The following is a 15,462-nucleotide window of genomic DNA, read 5'->3' on the forward strand; positions in this document are numbered from 1 at the left end:
GAGTTGCCTTTAAAAATTTCCGGTCGGCAGTGTTTGGCAAGCACTCCCAGTATATTTCTGCCATAAGAGGTTCTCAGTAAAATCTCATCTGCTTTACAGATGCCGTTCGGAGTCGGCGTAAAAACAAGTAGGTCCCGTCCCGCCAGTTTGTAGGAAAAACTAAAAGGAGCACGACGAAAACTGGAAGAGAAGCTCGTCCTAAAATCTCTTTGGAGGTTATCGCGCCTTAGGTTAGGTTAGGTTGAACTGCCCGGACCATGAGGACCTCACATAGACTGAATAAGTCCGTAATGTTACCAGAAGCTTGTTTTAACGACCAAACTAAAAAACCCTATCAAAAACCAGGACCTATGTTATAAAATAACTCCGTCCTCTTAGCAAATACTAGAAGCTTCCTAGGACTTAAGCCACTTGCTGCTTCTAGATCTGACAGCTGTATCACTCCTAATAGCTGGAGTTTTAGCCTGGCAAGCGCAGGCCGGTCCCTGAGGACCTCACATAGACTGAATAAGTCCGTAATGTTACCAGAAGCTTGTTTTAACGACCAAACTGAAAAACCCTATCAAAAACCAGGGCCTATGTTATAAAATAACTCCGTCCTCTTAGAAAATACCAGAAGCTTCCTAGGACTTAAGCCACTTGCTGCTTCTAGATCTGACAGCGCTATCACTCCTAATAGCTGGAGTCTTAGCCTGGCAAGCGTAGGGCACGAGCACAAAACGTGCTCGATCGTTTCCTCCTCCAGCCCGCACTTCCCACATTTGCTATCACTGACCAAGCCTAATTTAAAGGCATGTGACGCCAGAAGGCAGTGTCCAGTCAGAATACCCGTCATGAGTCTACAGTCCTCTCCTTTTAATAATAGAAGCAACTTTGTTAGTCTAAGGTTGTAAGACCTACACATAATCTTCGACACTTTACAGCCCCGCGCTTGAACCGACGCCTTTCCTGCTTGGTCGATCATGTGCACCTCTCGCCTTCGCTTAATTTCGCCCAGTCTAATTGGGACGTCTACGGAGCAAGCTTCAAGGGATGCGCCCTTTTTAGCTAGTTCATCCGCTTTTTCATTCCCATCTATTCCCATATGCCCTGGGACCCAATATAGATGTATGCTTCTCCCTGTCCCCATTCTCTCCAGGGACTGATTACACTCTAACTCGCATTTAGATGCTGTGCTATGCGAGATTATTGCCTTAATTGCTGCTTGACTGTCAATATAAAAGCTAACACGATTGCAGCTTGGGCTATTTTCTTCCAGGGCTTCTACTGCTTTGGTTACGGCTACTATTTCCGCTTGGAAAACGTTACAGTAATCCGGCAGCCTGTACGATCTGTTTATTTCCGGATCAGCACAGTATACCGCAGACCCTACTCCTTCCACTACTTTGGAACCATCTGTGTACACATGTATCGCCTCGTCCGCCATTTGAGCACCCTTGCGCCAACCGCCCACCTCTATTGCGCCTTACAATTATTTATTTATTTAAATAATATCAGAGTGTCTCCTTTTGGCTCAGAGGTCTAAGATTGTGAAACGTTTTACAGACCAAAGTTTCCGTCTTTTCCGTATCCTAGAACGCATCTGACATTATGGCAGGGCTGCCCTGGAATGTATTAAAAAGTTTATCATAAAATAATTCATAGGTTACGTCGTCTTTCCTTTAACACGAAAAGTGAAAAATAGACTGGAACATTCGGAGAACAACCGATAGTAAGTATAGAGCTGCTAAGTAGCATTGAGAAGAAATGCCCTTGCCGCGCTAGACTGCAAAATCTGTATAGAATAGAGTTGGCAGATCCCGCGCTTCTAAAGATTAACTTGATTTGTGACTATCCCTGCACAGTGGCAGAAATATTATTTTCGTGAATGTGACTGAATAGTGATATAAGAGCTATATGTTCTTAATCACTGCGCGCCGTGACGTTTGATTAGTGCTGCGACTGCATGCCCGACTATGCAGCAAGACGTAGAGCAGTCGCAGTTTACCGTCACTTACAACTTAGTCGCGGCAAAAGTTACCAGTGTCGTCTACTCCACAGATCATAGGATCTTTGGTCCATTTCTTCATAGTTTATTGTTCCTGTGATTGCCATTATTCATTAGAGTGATTCTGGCCGCCGTAGTGTTGTGGTAGCTTGACCCGCCTACCACACCGAAGATCTTCGGTTCAAGTTTTACAAACACTTCGAGTGTGTTTCTGCAATGAAAAAGCTTCTCAATCATTTGTCTTGCAGATGCCGTTCGGAGTTGGTGTCAAACATGCAGGTCCCATTTGTAAACTCACAATGGTTATTTAATGTCACTTCTTATTTCAGAAAACTTTTCGCAGCATAAAACAGCCAATTTTAATCTTTTTTAAGTCATCCACTCAGTATAATTAAAAGTTATGCTTTCAGCGTAATCAGCGGTTTGAAAGCCATTGCGGTACCTTAAACTTTTCCATTAAAATAGCTTCAGTTCACAAATAATTTTCATTGGGCTTCCTTCAAAAAGTTATGTGGTGCGTATTGATTCAGTCCGACTGCTGCGACGTAGCCCATTTTTCCGCACAATTCTTTTTTCATCCTTTTTTTGGTGTGCAATGTCCTTATTTACTTTCCAGGTTAATTGGCATGGCGATGGCCGTTTGCCATCAGGTCACGGAAACACCAACAACACACGCGACTAACAGTTTTTATTAAAAAAAAATATATATGAAAAACTTTTTGATTTTTGTTTGTTTTTCTTGTTTGTTGTACGAGTCACTACCATCATTTCGAAATATGGGTGCATATACTCTTATATATATGTAAATATGTATGCATATTTAAAAATTTCCTCTTATTTATTTATTTACATCTTCATTGAACTGTCAGTTATGTGGTGACAATTCTGCGGTGAAATTCATGAGATTGGTGCACTTCCGTTGCCTTCATTACGTTCGCGTCGACATTTGTGTGTTCTTGTCGTCAGCGTTCCCATCTTCTCACATTGACACCGAAGTATCAATTGCAGAAAGTACATATATTTACTATATTTTCCCATCATACTGCGGTTTCGTGTTCCGCACATGCACATGACCTGTTATTGTGATTCTCCTTTTTATATTAAACTGGTCGATAAGCACACGCTATTCACTCATGATGATTCATAAGGTGCATCCCTGCTGAATTTTGCAATGCAGATGCTTCTCTCTAGTATGGAACTCAATCGCATTTTCGCCGTAGACAATGAGTTCCTTCAAACAAACAAAACGAAACTACAGAAGACCAACAATTCAGATTTACGAACTTCTACCTGCCAACAGCATACGAAAACTTTTGAACAAACACACGAATTAACTACTTGCTGTGTGAGTTGTACCTAAAACAGAGGAACCAGAGAACATGGCGTACAATTTAACATGAGTGCTACAGAACGAAAAATGACACTGAAGAAGGCTGCATGCCGATATCTCTGCGAACCAAATTGAGTAGCACAAGAGAGCATTGAATATAAGATCCACTCGAAAAATAGGATCTAATTCATATTTCGGACTCACTTTTCATCATTAAGAAAACTGTTCTTTCTTCCCTTAATAATTAGTAGCTTTTCGGAGTAATACACATAACTATTCCAATACTTAACTCTTCTACACATATACAAAAAAAATCTATCTTCATTTTAAAATCTTTTCATATTTATCTATAAGTCTTACATGTACGAGTATTTTACTTAGCTGATGCGTCTTTCTCTATAGCTGAACAGTTTTAGATCTCGATGCTTAACAATCCTTCGCCTTTCAACAACTCGGCAATCGAAAATAACAAATCCGTGCGTCATACGATTGCGCCCCTCGTGTAGGTTTGTCGGACTTTGGTCGGTAATCCTTTGGTTTTATTATTATTATTATTATTGCGATGAATAGGAGTGCTAGAGAAGTAGCAGATTGGAACTGGCTTATCCGAGATTTTTGAAGAGCAAGGTTATTTGTGACTGAGACTTCTAAGTCACAGCAATTTTTATCGATGACAGTGACTAAACCGTGATAAAAAAGCGATATGACCTAAATAACAGTCCCAAATAATGGCATGTTTTTAAGAATAACGTGATTTGTGACTATTACTTCTCGAATGCGGCGAATTTTATCCGTGACAGTGATTGAATGACTATATGATTTATATCTCAGTTTACATGAGCGTTCTTCAATAATCGAAATCTTAGCCCGATAACATAAGTCATAGCAGAAAATCTAGCTTTGGCAACATGAATCAATGAAACCGTGATTTGCGCTGTGATATTCTGTAAGAAGCGCAGTAAAATGTGAGGGAATGGTATTCAAACAGTACACAGTGTAGCAGTATTTGATGAAGTCGCAGTTTAATGTGACATCGACAGCTAGATAAACACAGCACAAATGATAAGTTCATTGGTTAAATTTTTTCGCAGCGAATCGTTCATGTAAGAAGAGCTATGAGTGTGTCTGTGATTCCCATTATTGACAGTCTGTGACTTTTTCTAGTGCTTCATAATGACTGTAACATCTACTGATACTTAAACACAGCACACATCATTAGCTCATTGTTCGTAGCATATTGTTCCTATGACAAGAGCTGCAATTGGTTCTGTGATTGCCATTACTGGCAATCGTGATTGAAAACGACACGCAAATGTCATCACAGGCAGTCAGTCACACAGCTTTTTCTAAGCTGCCGCTCTCAATTACCTACTTTGATTTTTCAGTTTATCCTCATCATTATAAATTGACGCTTAACATTTCATTTGGTTATAAATGACGCCAGTCAAAAGCACCAAGAAGATTAAGTATTCTTTGACCTTCCTCTAAAAATTTAGTAGTTTTCTCAACCTTCCTCTACTTCCAAGTACGGCTGTCTATTTTAGTACTTTCTAGGATGGACCATCTTCGTCCATTAGCCAGCTCAGATTTTTGGCTACGATTCGTTGCACTACATTCATATCCACTTGAAGCTCATACGGCTCATCAGTATACCTCCTTCAATATTCCTCTTCGACATAACGGGCATCAAATGTTCCGAAGAGTTTTTCTATCGAGCACTGTAAGGGCCATCCAGGCAATCCAATCGCCTCTATGTAGCGTCCCCGATTATAAGAAATTAATTAGGAGGGATATGATGACCGACTCATAGACCGTGATTTTTGTTCGACTAGATAGGACTCCATTCTTCAACTGAATGCTTAGTTTAAAGAAACAATTGTTTGCAAGAATGATACTCCATTTGATTTCTAGGCTGACATTGCTTTCGTTCTTAATCTTGATTCCCATTTAGACTTAGTCCTTCACAGTCTAGAATTTGTACCCGTCAATTCTTTCGTTGCTGACAACAAATACGTATACTAGTCCACTTTCACCGCGATATCCACTGCTACTTAATTACAGCACAAATACGGCTTATAGTTGCATTTTATAGCACCCAGTTGTTGTGATGAGAGCTGTGATCGCCAATGCCATAGATCCCATTATAGTAAGCCAGTGACAGCGATTTCTTGTTGTTGTTGTTGAAGCGATAAAGAAACTCCTCGAAGGTTTTGGGGAGTATTATCGAAAGGGCCATTGCCGGATATGGATCCGCCAGAGGCTAGGCGATGTTGACAATTAGGTTGGAGATGCTATAAATTGAGCTGGCAACCCCTTGAAGGTTGCGCTACACAAACCATTGAGTATCTGGCGCGGGTTTATTATAAGCCCCTTAACCCGCTGGGGGACAGCGATATCTTTGAAGCTTTTTTTTCGATTTACAGTGATACTTTAGTCGATGTCACAAAACTTATATATATATTTAGCAAAACCCATAACAGATTCCTGTAAGAGAAAGTGGAAAATACCATCATTCTGTAGACCCCTTCTTTTATTCTTCCGGACTCTTACATTAAGATCACGGGTAGAGTGGTGATGTCAATATCCTCTAAAAGCATCGCGTGACATAAATTTCCTTATAACGCCAGTGTGGCTATGAGTCATGAAAAATGCATAACTATTTGAATAACCCAAAATAATTAACTCATAATTTGAAATAAATATTTAATAAAAGCTGACGGAGATTAATGAACTATAGACAATGCACTTTTAGAGGGCTTAACTCTGTAAACATGACCGATGACGTCATGGCACTACATTGCAGTACATTGCGCTGCAATACACAATCATCAATTTATCACAGCTGTCATGTTAGATTAGATCTCACCTGAGAAATTAACAAAAAAAAAAAAAATAAATTGTTGCAAACAACCATTACGTGGTTAATTTACGATTCAGCAATAAATGTCGCAGCTTCAGATAAATTTTATTTTTATAACAAATTTAATATATGTGACCCGGTCTATGAAAAGAAGGCTTATGACAAAAAAAAAAAATTACTACTACTAAGAAACTGAAAAAATGCAGGGTTTATCTTTAACAGCTGTTTCTAGCAATTTCTTTTTTGAGTCATAAGCCACCTTTTCATAGACCGGGTCACATATAATATTTTAACAATGTTTCAGCATTGCGCAATTGAAAAAAAGAAATATATACACACGCATATATATATATATATATTAGGGCGGGTCGATTTAAAAATCGTTCATTGCTCTGTGAAAATCGTATTGTAGGGATCAAAATAAGAAACTTTGCCGAAGGAACCATATCTATAAAACGAATTCTGGTGTCCCCCAATTTGGGTCGAACTTTTGGGTAGGGGCAAATTTTGAAAAATCCCACTTTGACCCATTTAGAGTGCTCCAATCGAGTCCAAATGTATGACCGACCCCCACTAACTTTGGAGGCCCGGCCCACCGATGCCAGTGGCGCACCCCCTGGAACCCCCCTGGGGGTTCACCATACAAACATTTCAAATTATTTTATTGCAATTTTTTTTATTTGTTTATACGTAATAATAAAATGTTACGTATACGCAGTGGTGCACCTCTTTTCAGTTGGTATGGATATGTTTGTGCTGATTTTTTCATGTAAAGTGCAAAACCGGCGATTTTTTGAAATGTTTGTATGGTGAACCCCCAGGGGGGTTTCAGGGGGTGTGCCACTGGCATCGGTGGGTCGGGCCTCCAAAGTTAGTGGGGGTCTGTCATACATTTGGACTCGATTGGAGCACTCTAAATGGGTCAAAGTGGGATTTTTCAAAATTTGCCCCTACCCAAAAGTTCGACCCAAATTGGGGGACACCAGAATTCGTTTTAGAGGTATGGTTCCTTCGGCAAAGTTTCTTATTTTGATCCCTAGAATATGATTTTCACAGAGCAATGGGCGATTTTTTTGCCTCCCCACAAATCGACCCGGCCTAATATATATATATATATATATATATATATATACTTCTACTGCAACGGCGAGAGGGGGGTATACTGAGCGGCAGAGTAAGAAGAAAGGAGATTAGAAGGCAGTATAAGGAGAAGAAGAATTTGATGCAGGAGGAGAGTAAGGATAGAAGTAAAGGCAGAGGTAGAAGTAGATGTAGAGGTAGAAGAAGTGTTAGAAGTAGAGGTGGAGGTAGAGGTAGGGGTAAGAGTAGGGGAGTAGAGGTAGAGGTAAAGATAGATATAGAGGTACATGTAAAGAAAATGTATGCAGGGACAAGCCAAAAATACATTTATTGACGGGATTGAGAAGAAATCTAGAAAGCTAGAAAATAATAAGGTTGTCCTAGGTACTAGTCATCACACTACTCATCAATCTAGGGCGTTGATAAGACAACTAAATAAAAGCGTTGAGCGCGTGAAATTTTAAAATATGTGAGGCGTAGCATAACCTGATTGAGGTTCAGTTGGTCTTATATATGACTATCAATAGAAATTTGTCGCTTTTATTTAATTGTCTGACAACGCCCTAGATTGATGAGTAGTGTGATGACTAGTACCTAGGACCACCTAATTATTTTCTAGCTTTTAGTATTATTATTACTTCATGTAAGTATTGTTTTCAATAAAACCGTTTAACTTAAACATTTTTTTTATTATTTTATTTTCAAGTTATTAGTCTTTATTTAATTGGTTATTATTTCTCATTCTATTTAGTTAATTTAGTGACTCATTATTACAAGGACTCTTTCCTGACAATTTGTTACAATCTAAGTCCTCAATACATAATCCTTCCAAAGACTTTACCCCACTCTGCGCCACTTATGCATGTCCCTCCTCGAATTCCAAAATATTTTGATGTCACTTCTACCGGACTGCATGTAATATTTGTTCCATATATGAGCCAAATCGGACATCATAGGTCGCTTTCTATTCCAATATGGACCAAATCGGACCACAAATACGATTTTTTTTTAATATCTCGATCGTTGCGCCACCTAGCGCCTATTTTTTTCGTAGGTCGCTTTCTATTCTTGTATGTATTATGTGTTCCAAATATGAGCCAAATCAGACCACAAATACGATTTTTTGAAATATTTCACTCCACGCGCCACCTATCGGAGTTTTTTCTTATTATTGCATTGTCATCGGGTTCTGAACTATATTCCAAGTTTCAAGCTTGTAGCTTATCGGGAAGTTACTTAAATTTCAATTACAAAATTCGTGCCGGCCAGCCATCCAGCCAGCCAGCCTGTCAAGTCAAGCTAAATAAAACCGTTTAACAATAAATAGGAAAAGCTTCAAATTTAAAAAAATGGGCGTGGCACCGCCCTTTAATGAGTAGGCAATTTTCTATGTTTCGGGAGCCACAACTCGAGCCTTATAACACTATTAAGCACACAAAACAAACAACAACAGCATTTCAAGGGTACATCTGGGTATGTAATATACGGTTTCACCCGAACTCAGACTTCCTTACTTGTTTTGCGTTTTATTGGATGTATGCTTAAACTTAAGTGAAATTATTTGTTTGTAGAGCATATAGACAATTAAAGATTTACTTTTTTATTTAAGAAATACACTCACACACAAACCAACATATCTTCTTTCCATTATTTTTAAATCACCAAAGACAAGAACAACACCAACGAATGACATCAGTCAAAATATTTATGTGCCAACTGTTGAGCTTCCGTTTCAGTCATTACTATAAATTTGTATGTTTGTACAACATATTTCTGTTTGTATGTAAATAATAATATTTACAAACTGCGAACTGTGCCACCCAGAAATCTTTAAGCGACAATCGCTCTCACATCGCCCAACAAATAACCGACACAATTTACTAACTTGCGCTAGCATTTGATTACAGAGTTATTAAGAAGAGAGAGTAGAGAGCACAAATGCATGCCACAGGGTATTTCTATATTTATTTGCCGGCTGAGGCCCATTGAAACAACAAACACAAAAACGCTTTTCGATTATTACAAAAAGGGCAAAAAAGTCACCGACAGCTATGTACATACATATATGTCTAAATCAGCAGGAAAACAACAATAACGCCAACAACACAAACAAACACATAGGAACTAAACGAAAATAGAGCAACAAAATGTAGATGCTTACAGGTGTTTCGCATGAAAAGCAACAAAAACAATAACAGCTTGCTGTATGGTAGATGAATACCTAAATATATTTATGCGCAAGTATGTATTGTTTATTGCCTAAGGGGAATGTGCATGCTTAAATTTGTGAGTAGGTGGAAAATAGTGAGAGCAGCTAATATGACAGAGAATGTGCGAGCGAGAGTTGAGCTAAAAGGATTTTCGCCGCATAGCTGTTGAGCTTTTTCATCGCCGTACAGTGTTTGCTTTTTGGACAACGCGGCAAGAACTTTGTCAGGAAGATTATCCTAGACAAATTTCAATTTTATAGCCTCTTTAATTAGTCAGGGCGAAAGGAATGTCTAGATCGAAGCTAAGAAAGACATAGCAGCTTCAAAGCAAGCGAAGTACTGATACTCAGCACCTAAGCTACATACATGCATACAAGAAAAAGGACGATTGTTCAAAAGCTTTGCTGTCAATACCGTCCCACTTTATCCACCAAGCTGATTATATATATATATTTTTTTTTCAAATTAAGCTCCCTAGGCCTAACATCCTTAAGTAGGGCTAAGCCCTGATGAAAGAGATTTCAAGGAAACTTCTTTCTTCTTCGATATACGCTGGTCGCGGAGTATGTGCTTCGCCCCTGGAAGATTTCAGCTGTGATATGAGGTATTGTTTTTCAGTTCCATCCGCCCCGCATCTTCCTGTCTAAATATTTCCATTATATTCGTTTTAAGAAATAAATATGGTTTTTATTTTATGGTGGTCACATCCTTTTGCAAGCTCTACAGGACTGTCTACACTAGCATTTATTGTAAGCCTCGCCGAAAAAGAGTTAAGAGATGGCTCCTGCGGCGTCAGAAGCTCATCTACTTCGGCCATCTGTTGTTGTTGTTGTTGAAGCAGAGCTTCGCCCCATCCAATAGATGTGACCGATCACAAATTGTCATCAATATCCTCTAACGGGAGTCCAAGGAAACTTGCTGTTCCAACACCGGTGGACCATAATGAGAGGGGTGTTAGGGGCGTTGGTTCCACATTACAATGGAAGAGATGGTTGGTGTCATGTGGGGACACATTGCAAGCATTTGTATACATTTTGTATGTCGGGGTTGATTCTGGATAGGTAAGAGTTTAACCTCTTACAGTATCCAGATCGAAGTTAAGCTAGAGTGACTCGCGTTTCCCTAGGGAGCGTGCGTTCCTATTCTGCAAGTTTAGGGTATTGTTCTTTGAGTACAGGATTCACCGGGCAATTCCTGACATAGTGGTCCGACGCCTCTTTGTGGAGTTCACTGAGGACCTGATTGTATTTTTGGCTTCATACGGCTGTGTTGTCAGGTGCCGTATTTCCTCATAATGCTTACGGAGATGACTCCTTGAGCCCCTGGGCGGTGTTGGCTCATCAATCACATGTCGGTGGTCAGGAGACGGACCCGGATTGAGTTCGATACCTTCCCGGAGCAGGAGAGTATGGCGCAGTCCCGCTGCGAGGAACTGCTGGGAGGATGACAATTTGTGGAGGGACACAACAAATTAAATGTTGTTACACTGAAATGACAGTCCTTGGTCGGGAAAAATTCAGAGTCGCTCCGGTACATAGAACCGACTGCCTTTGGAAGCGACGTCGGCCATCTCGCAGCCATGTATGGTACGATGCCCTGGCACTCCAACCACGGAAATGCCATGTCGAATTTCCAGCTGTATGGCTCACTCCCAGCACTGACCAACCAATTTATTCATGAAACTAGAGGGTGGGCGGCGGGATGGCTTGGAAGGTTCAATGTGGTCATATGCAAGCATTCCCGAGATAGTCGGGCTTGTACCATAATGGTGCTTCTTACTGGATCGTAACGCCTTTATGTATATCCGGCAAAAGACCATCAAAAACGATAACACTCCCCAAAACCTTCGGGGAGTGTCTTTTTCGCTACAACAACAACAACCTACCAGGCTTGATGTTACGTCTCTGATCCGAGAATGTGAAGAGTAACCTGAATATCGGTAAGATGTCTATACCATTACCAACGATAATATCAAGATTAACCATACCCGACGAGTCCGAAAGGCGCATTAATATTGGCTTATGTTGTTTTGTTGATTTTCCGACAGGTTGGATAAATGATGTATATTGGACAAAGGATGACGGAAAATTGTTACAATTAACATCATTAGTATTGACGTGGCCGACTCCGTTCGCCCTCCACAAGCTATTTTCTATTTGTTAAATCCTTCTCTCATTATACAAATGTAGCCCGTTTTTGTTGTGAAACAGTAGTCATTTACATTGAGTAGGATAAGGCGAAGCCTAATGGCACCTTGAGGCGCCGTTCCCTTTACAATGATATTGATTAGAGGAAAATTGCATATCACGTTTAAGGCTTCTGAAGGCCATGATCTTATCTCCTCTGTAATCGCTCCCACAGGTTACAAATCTTTCCGTATTATGTTATTTATGTAATTCAACTTAAAAGTTCTCCACACGCTCAGGCCCCACCTATTTCTTAGCACTCCTTTGACCCTATGTTCCGTGTTTAGCATCCTGTTCAGCTTATGCGTCAGAAGAATTTCCAGATATTTGCCACTATCAGCAAAACTTAGACGTTGAGTGTAAAGATAAGGTAGGTTACAACTTGAGATTTGTGACATAGCGGAGAGTAGTACTAGTTCTGTCTTTGAATGGTTAATGTCGAGCCCTGCCGGCTTCGCCCAGCAACTGAGCTTTCTCAGTAATGGTTTCATTGGGCCACTTGAGGGCAGCGCGCTGCCACAACGTCCATTAAAAAAAAAAAAAAAAAAAAAAAAATCTATAGGATTCCTCTGGTGACGCTGGTACACGGATCCAATAGCAGTACTGCTACCTAATCGTCATTGGCCACCACTTTAACCCGGTTTCAGTTGAGTTGGCGAAGCATGCTATCTATAACGCAAAGCCCGAGGAGTGGAAGCAAAGCAACGCGTGGCGAAGTCCCTATTCACGAATGTGATGTGATCTCATTAGCTCCTAGTTGATCATTCTCTGGGCCACAGAGCAAACCCTATCCAGTTTACAATAGGATTTTAAATACAAGCGGCCGAGGAGTTCTTTCTATGTCCAAAAATGCAGGAAGTTAAACTATGGAATGCAAGTGTAAGAGAGAGTGGGGAGGGAGGAGGAATGGGTGAAGAAAAATCAAAGGGACAATTAAAATGAGAGGGCTGCGGGCAAAAAATGACAGTGAAACGAAGGGGAGAGAAAAATGCAGCTCAAATACTAATAAGTTGGAAGATGTTTGATTGCCTTGAGTGAATTGGCCTTGCAGAACATTAAAAAATAAAAAACGGCGGCTATAGAACATTAATAATTTGAGCCAAAATTGCGTTCTCATCAAGTGCTTACACTCAAAAAAAAAAAAAAAACACGAACCTCAAAAGAAGAAAAACATTTCCTAAACAAATTTTCTTTAAATTGAGGAAAATGTCAATGTAAGGAAAAATAATTCTTTTTTTCGTATTAATTTTTTTTTAATAATTTGCGGGAAATTTTTCTTAAAAATTTTCAGGCAAGTATTTTTGCATTTCTGACCTTATTTACATTTACGAATTAGCACATTGAATAAGAGTATTCGACTAGGAATTTGAATTCGTATACAAATTTTATCTATTTAAAAAATAAAAAACTATCCTTTTACCACAAAAAAAAAACAACTTAGTTTTTAAGAAAATTACTTGTCTAGATAAGGCGACGCTTTTATATTGCGCAAAATCAATCTCTTTTTTTTGTAGGTTTTCAGGAATGTTTTGGATTTTTTTTTTGAGTGTACTAAGTTCGAGTGTCATGATGTAGGTCATACTTTTATACCCTTTAGGGATTAACTACTTAAATTTTACTACCTTTCCAAATTTGGTTTGCAGGTACCTCGGTTTCGGCGTAGTTCCATCTTCAGTGTCATTTTTTCCTACGTTCCTTAAACCAGAACTTTTGTGTCGTCGTTAGTAAATCTTGATATTTTGCTGCAAAAATTACAAAGAAGGATATTCACAACGTTCCATAACACATCATATTGTCCAAATGCCACAAAATTTCCACCGCTGTAAAATATATTGTTCTATGACGATTCGACTTGTTTGTGACACTTTGCGATTCTGCTAAATTAGATTAATTTCAAATATCTATGACATTATTTCAATATGACGTGGTAATATATTTTGTGAATCCCCTAAAAATAATTGTACATATTGTGACGAATATTATTGACACTAAGTGATACTCACATCAGTAATCTGATACTAAGTAAATAAAGTCACAACAACAATAAAGCAAGCAGTCACTTGCATCTACATAAACGGATCAATCGTTATGTCTACACATATGTACGTGCACACAGCGGAGAGAAAACGCACAAACACATGCATATATCTTATCTGAGTTGCTCACAAAAGTAGGCAATAATTTGTGCAAGTATCACTCACATATCGCGCCGCCGTGGTGTGATGGTAGCGTGCTCCGCCTTCCACACCGTATGCCCTGGGTTCACACCCCGGGCAAAGCAACATCAGAATTTTAGAAATAAGGTTTTTCAATTAGAAGAACATTTTTCTAAGCGGGGCGCCCCTCGGCAGTGTTTGGCAAGCGCTTCGAGTGTTTTTCTGCCATGAAAAGCTCTCAGTGAAAACTTGTCTGCCTTGCAGATGCCGTTCGGAGTCGGCATAAAACATGTAGGTCCTGTCCGGCCAATTTGTAGGGAAAATCAAGAGGAGCACGACGCAAATTGGAAGAGAAGCTCGGCCTTAGATCTCTTCGGAGGTTATCGCGTCTTACATTTATTTTATTTTCATCACTCACATATACACGCGTATATGAGAAGCTATAAACGTAGTTATAGCTGGTAATTTTGTAGCTGTTAACTAACTAGTAAATTCTAGAAATAGAAACGCCTAGAAATATGCCAACGAGAAAACCAAACAGAATAAAAGCACCACCAGCTGAGGCACGACCAATCAGTTTGATTTAAGCACGCTATCTATCGAGAAGTAGAAGTGTTATTGTGAAGCCATTTGGCATTATTTGATAGTGGAGTTATTTATTCAACAGTTTAGTGATTCGAACGTTAGTAGAAGGTTGCATATAAGGGGAGTTTCGCAAAAATCGTTACAATATGTTGTAGTTATGTGTTTGCATTACCACCATTCGAAAACCATTCATATTACAAATTTAGCCTCATCCAATAAAACTATATTCTTTTTTGCCACTCGATTTGCTCAAAATCATACACTGTACATCCCTCTGTGCATTCCTGCTACCTCCAATAAGGGCAAATCTTCTAGCGAAAGCTCTGCATGTTCTCTCTGTGCTACCAAGGCGAACAAGTTTGCCTGATTGTTGCTTTTTTGTGCTCGGCTTATTTTCTTGTTTACTTACCTTTCAACGTGTGGCAAAATGCATCAGTTTATTTTCAACATGCGGTGCGCCTGGTACAATTCGTAGTCAAAATACGCGACGAAAATTTTTTTGATTTTGATTTTTGAGATTCTCAAGTGCAAACAGCAAGTAAAGGAAAAGAAAGCAAAAAAAAAATTAATGAAATAAATGCAACAAAGTGAAAGAATACCAAAAAAAAGACATGTGAAATTTCAAGCAACTGGTGATTGCTTTTGAAATTATTTTTTTGTTTGTGTTTATTTTTATTATTATTATTTTTTTTTTGAAGTGTAAAAGTGTGTAAAAAAGTGTAAAGCAAAATAAGCTAAAGAATGTTTTTCAAAATGCTGTCAATACGCTTGAAGAAAATTTGTGAGCCAGACACAAAAGATTAAAAGCTAAGAATTTGAAAATTATAAAAAAAAAATGTATTAAAATAAATAAAGAAAGAAAATTAAGAAAATTGTTTATAGCAATGAAAAAAAAACTGGGAATTTAAAAACAAATAAAATGTTATAAAAAATACATCAATCGCTCACAAAAAAAAAAAGTTGTGCCTACACAAACTGCAAACTTTTTACGCCTACGATAAGGTGACCTGTACAACAATTTTGTGATTGTCTTATGCATTTTTTATTTGCACATAATTCTCTCCATTA

At 38.9% G+C, this 15,462-nt stretch overlaps 1 protein-coding gene across 6 annotated transcripts in view; it reads left to right on the plus strand.

The window, feature by feature from the left end:
* The first annotated feature begins 7,900 nt into the window (after positions 1-7,900).
* The window catches only part of rdgA (retinal degeneration A), a 1,310,388-nt gene continuing 1,302,826 nt past the window's right edge, over positions 7,901-15,462 (plus strand). For 4 of the 6 annotated variants that reach the window (XM_067783802.1, XM_067783806.1, XM_067783805.1 and 1 more), the window contains exon 1: positions 7,901-15,396. The gene's annotated coding sequence lies outside the window, so the exon portion shown is untranslated. The remainder of the gene's footprint in view (positions 15,397-15,462) is intronic. The other 2 variants (XM_067783810.1, XM_067783809.1) reach the window with 1 other exon arrangement.

Source organism: Eurosta solidaginis, chromosome 4 (assembly GCF_040869045.1).
Source record: "Eurosta solidaginis isolate ZX-2024a chromosome 4, ASM4086904v1, whole genome shotgun sequence".
NCBI classification, from domain to species: Eukaryota; Metazoa; Arthropoda; class Insecta; order Diptera; family Tephritidae; genus Eurosta; species Eurosta solidaginis.